This window comes from Helianthus annuus, chromosome 11, assembly GCF_002127325.2.
Source record: "Helianthus annuus cultivar XRQ/B chromosome 11, HanXRQr2.0-SUNRISE, whole genome shotgun sequence".
NCBI lineage: Eukaryota > Viridiplantae > Streptophyta > Magnoliopsida > Asterales > Asteraceae > Helianthus > Helianthus annuus.
This window is the reverse complement of record NC_035443.2, coordinates 117,345,193-117,351,218: the sequence shown is the minus strand read 5'-3', so window position 1 is coordinate 117,351,218 and position 6,026 is coordinate 117,345,193.

The following is a 6,026-nucleotide window of genomic DNA, read 5'->3' as shown; positions in this document are numbered from 1 at the left end:
GGGTTGGCAATTTTGACAACTTTTTGAAAGGGTTAAAGATCCTTTTGTTAATAATATAACTTTAATCTTTCTGGCTTATCTTGTGTTGTTATCCTTCAATAATCCTCTTATTTCTCAATTGCTATATTTGTTAAAATAACAAGAGTTGAAAAAGTGTTTAATAAACTTAGGATATGATCCTAGATCAAATATCCTCATATTGAAGATTCTCAAAGTGTTTTAGTTTAAGGATCATAGGTTCGGTTGTCAAAGTATAAGGGTTGGTTAGGATAAAGAGTATAATCAAAAATAGTCAAGGATCATACCTGAGGATCCACGTTAGGATCCTAACCTTCAATCAAGACAATCATATTTAAGACTTTGATAGTTAATAAGGATTAAGGACCCTTATATGTTTAGACTTCCAAAACCTGAAAAGTGAGATATAACTTGGGACTAAGCCAATGTAAAAGATAAATTAGTAACTGGGGACATGCCCAAAGGATAACTGGGGATGATCCCGGCGGATCACTGGGGACAAGCCCAAAGGATAACTGGGGACAAGCCCAAAGGATAACTGGGGACAAGCCCAAAGGATCGTATGTAAACTGGAGTATGGCCCTTACTGGCGGCTATCCAAACTTAGTGACATGAGAATGTCAAAACCTTAGCTAACGTGAAAACGTTAGAAACCTTAGGAACGGATGTATGGTACGTCTACCATTATACGTAGGATCCTAAATATAGCCAGTACGATGAGGTTGTCAGCCCCGAAAGTGGGTACTGGTCCCAAAGACGTGAACTATACCAGGATCATCGTGCGCTGCTGGCGGAAACTGGGGATAATCCCAAGGATAACTGGGGTTGGACCCAAGGATCTGTGGTGCTTTTGGAGATCTTTGACGATTTGCTGAAGATACCTGAACTATCATAACTCAAATGGTTTGTGAGTAGAGGATGAAGGACACATGATCCTTATCCTTAGGTAAAAAGTAAGAAAATGCAATAGTTTTAGGATAAGCATATTACCAGAGTTAGGATCATTGATATCTCCGGGATCCTTCAAGGATACTTCAATGTAAGGATCACATGCATGAAGGATCATGTTCACATGAAATATTTCTTTAAGTGAACAGCATTCCAGGCTCTTGGTAACAAGTTTCCCTCCATGGTTAGCAACCTGTATGCCCCCTTTCCTGCTTCAGCTTCAATCAAGTAGGGACCTTCCCATTTTGGTGCTAGCTTCCCGTCAGCAGGATTGATAGTATTTTGAAATGCTTTTCTTAACACCATATCTCCGACTTGGAACTTCCTTATCCTGACATTTTTGTTGTAGGTACCAGCCATTCTTTGTTGGTAGCTTGCCATCCTTATTCTAGCTAGATCCCTGATTTCCTCAATAGTATCCAAATCCTGAGCTAGGATTGCAGCATTTTCTTCAGGATCACGAGCAATTGTTCTAGCAGTTGGGATCACCATCTCTGTTGGGATCACTGCTTCTGCCCCAAATACTAAAGAGAAAGGTGTTTGACCAGTGGCATTCTTGGGAGTTGTTCTATCAGCCCATAGCACATAAGGTAACTCCTCTGCCCATTTTCCTTTCTTGGATCCTAGCTTCTTCTTCAGATTGTTGATGATGATCTTGTTGGATGATTCTGCTTGACCATTGGCTTGTGGGTGAACTGGTGTTGATGTGATCATCTTGATTCCCCAACTGTCACAAAAGTTAGTGGTTCTGCTTCCAATGAATTGGGAGCCATTATCACATACAATTTCAGAGGGAATGCCAAATCTAGTTATAATGTTTCTTTTAATGAAGGATATGACTTCCTTTTCTCTGACTTGAGCGAAGGCTTCAACTTCTATCCACTTGGAAAAATAGTCAGTCATGGCAAGCATAAATACTTTTCCACCAGGTGCTTTAGGGAGCTTGCCAACTATATCCATTCCCCATCTCATGAATGGCCAAGAGGATGGTATTGGGTGTAAAAATTCAGCTGGCTGATGGAGGATATTGCTATGCCTTTGGCAAGGATCACATTTCTTAGCGTACTCTACAGCATCCCTTTTCATGGTTGGCCAGTAGTATCCTGTTCTAAGGATCCTTGAGAATAATGCCCTGCCCCCAATGTGGTTTCCGCAATCTCCTTCATGGAAATCTTTCAACACTTCCTCGATTTCAGGATCCTCGATACATCTCAAATATGGTCCTGCAAGAGATCGCTTATATAATACATTATTCAAAGTTGTAAATTGAGATACCTTAATCCTGAAAGCTCTAGGATTTCTCCCGTCGGAATCTCCCCATGTTGCAAGTATCTCATGATTGGTGAGATCCATGATCCTGAATAAGATTGGGCTTCTTCACTAGGGATCATTGCAGTATCCTCTTCTATTTCCATGGCCACCTGATTTTCAATAGCAGGAGCCAGGATATGGATGATAGGGATACTTATATCTTCTGGAATCTTCAAGGATGATCCTAGGTTGGCCAATGCATCAGCCCCTCTGTTCTCCTCCCTTGGTACCTGTGTCAAGCTGAAAGAAACAAAAGAGAGTGCCAATTCTTTGACTATCTCTAAATATTTGGTTAGTTTTTCACCTTTAACGGCATAGGATCCGTTAAAGTGATTAGTGATCAATAATGAGTCTACATATACTTTAAGATACTTTACCCCCATATCCTTAGCAATTTGTAAGCCAGCAATTAAGGCTTCATATTCAGCCTCATTGTTAGTTGCTTGGAACTCACAGGCTATGGAGTGGGGTATTATGTCCCCCTGTGGCGATTTTAGTAGGATCCCTAGCCCTGTGCCTTTGATATTTGAGGATCCGTCAGTGTGTAGTATCCAAGGATCCTTGGTCTCATCCAGCTGCTGGACCTCCAATTCTGCTTCTTTTTGTAGATCACTACTGAAATCAGCCACAAAGTCAGCTAGTGCTTGAGATTTAATAGCTGTTCTTGGTTCGTATCTTATATCATGGGCACTAAGCTTTACTGCCCATTTAGCCATTCTCCCTGACATATCTGGTTTCCTGAGGACATTCTTAATTGGAAAATTAGTTCTAACAACAATAGTATGGGTTTCAAAATAATGTCTTAACTTAGTCGATGCCATGATTAATGCAAGGATAAGTTTTTCGAGGTGTGAGTACCTGGATTCGGCATCAAGTAGACTTTTACTTACATAGTAGATAGGATATTGTGTACCTTCGTGATCCTTAACAAGGACAGCACTTACAGCGGTTGAGGATACCGCCAGATATAAGGATAACACATCTCCTTTTTCCGGTTTTGCTAATGCTGGTGCTGAGGACATATACTCTTTTAGGGCTTGTAAAGCATTCTCATGCTTCTCAGTCCATTCGAACTTCTTATTCTTCCTTAGGATATCGTAAAATTCTCTGCATTTCTCCGAGGATTTCGATATGAACCTGTTCAAAGCTGCTATCCTGCCTGTCAGTCTTTGAACATCCTTGGCATTGGCAGGAGATTTGATATTTATTAATGCTTTGATTTGTTCCGGGCTTGCTTCAATGCCCCTCTGGGTTACCATGTATCCTAAGAACTTTCCTGCCTTAACACCAAAATGGCATTTTGAAGGATTAAGTTTCATGTTGTAATTATCAAGGATATCGAATGCTTCTTCTAAGTCCCTTAGGTGATCCTCAGCTTTCTTTGACTTGACCACCATATCATCTATGTACACCTCCATAGTTTTTCCAATTTGATCTTTGAACATCATATTTACCAGCCTTTGATATGTTGCACCTGCATTTCTTAGTCCAAAAGGCATGGCAATATAACAATATAAACCGGTTGGGGTCATAAAGGCTGTATCCTCTTGGTCAGATGGTTCCATCTGAATTTGTTGGAATCCAGATGATGCATCCATAAAAGTTAACAGTTCATGCCCCGCTGTTGCATCCACCATGGAGTCAATGTGGGGTAATGGGAAAGGATCCTTGGGACATGCCTTATTCAAATCAGTGAAATCGACACATACCCTCCACTTTCCGTTTTTCTTTTGGACAACAACCACATTGGCTAACCATTTTGGATACTTTACCTCTCTGATCATACCTGCTCGAAGTAGTCTCTCTACTTCTTCTTGGATAATGGCATTCCTTTCTGGTGCAAACTTCCTCCTTTTTTGATGGATTGGTTTGATAGACCTGTCAATGCCAAGTTTGTGAGTAATAATATCCTTAGATATACCTGTCATATCTTCATGTTTCCAAGCAAAGGTAGATTTTCTTCTTTTGAGGAAGGATATTAAGTCTTCTTTCATCTTGCCAAGGATCCCTAATCCGATATAGATTTTTGATTCAGGATCACTAGGATCCAAGAGGATTTCGTCCACATCTTGTTCTCTTGCCTCCAAGACATTCCTCAGAGGATACTGTAATTGCTATTGCTCCCTTGGCTTCGAGGTTGGCTTCATGGATGAGGTATAGCAATCCTTAGCCTCTTGCTGATCACTGTCGATCTTGATTATCCCCCATGGGCTAGGGAGCTTCACACATTGATGGTAGGTAGATGGAACTGCTTTCATGTCATGTATCCAAGGCCTGCCAAGGATAACGTTGCAACAAGATAAACAGTCAATAACACAAAATTTTTGGTAATTATGTAATCCTTCCACGTAGATTGGGAGTTTGATGTCCCCCAGAGTTTTCTTCGTTTCCCCACTGAATCCTACAAGCACGGAGGATCTTGGTGTGATGTCTGATTCTGGGATTCCCATCTTCTTTAGGACATCAAGCTGGATAATGTTCACTGAGCTCCCTCCGTCAATAAGGATCCTGCGGACAAAATGGTTAGAGATAAAGAGAGTGATAACTAAACTATCATGGTGAGGATCCTGAATGTTAATGCGATCATCCTCATCAAATGTTATCATCTTCCCTTCTGAGACACTTGAGGTTCTAATAGGCCTTTCTCCATTATCCATTTTTGATTCTTTTGCATGTCTTTTGGCCGCTGAAAAGGATGTACCACAAATGTCTGATCCTCCGGATATAAAGTTAATCACTTGTGCGTTTGCCGGAGGTGCTGGAGCCTTTTCAGGGATCCTTTCAGGATCCTGGGTCCTTTGCTTTTTTCTCCCCAACAATTCTTTTAGATGCCCCTTGCTTAGCAGGTATCCAATTTCTCTTCTTAAGGCTATGCAATCTTCAGTCAGATGCCCGAAATCCTCATGGTATGCACACCATTTGGACTTATCTTTAGTCCCGGATGGTTTATCATTCTTCCTGGGCCATCTGGCTTTTTCACCTAGATTCTGCATTGCAAGGATCAGTTCATGATTATCAACGGAGAAACAATATTCTGAGATTGGAGGATAATCTTCATCATCCTCTTCCTGGTCAACAGCATGCACATTCTTGTTCTCATTCCTATGGTAGGGTTTGAATTTGTTGCTCTTGAAGGAGGATCCTTGCTTCTCCGGTTTTGAGGATCCCACTTGTCTCTCCTGGATCCTCTTGTCATCCTCTAGCCGGATAAACCTGAGTGCTCGAGTTCTTACTTCATCTAAATTCCTGCATGGTGTCATAACAAGATCATCATAGAATAATGAATCCTTAAGCAGTCCCATTTTGAAGGCTTCAACAGCCGTAGCCATATCCAAGTTGGGAATGTCCAAGGATTCTTTACTAAATTTAGTTATATAATCCCTTAATGACTCATTATGATTTTGAGTTATCCTGTACAAATCGCTAGTTAATTTTTCAAATTTTCTACTACAAGAGAATTGGTTATTGAATAAATTAACTAAATTAGCAAATGAAGTAATAGAGTAGGGGGGAAGACTTAGCAGCCACTTAAGAGCTGATCCAGTTAGAGTGGATCCAAATCCTTTACATAGGCATGCTTCCTTCAACTTTTCTGGGATAGGATTGATTTCCATCCTTTCCCTGTATTGTGCTATATGCTCCTCTGGATCCGTTGTGCCATCATACAGCTTCATGGTAGGGATATGGAACCTTTTGGGTACCTCTGCATCACAAATTGGTGGTGCAAAGCGAGATACCTTGTGGCTTCC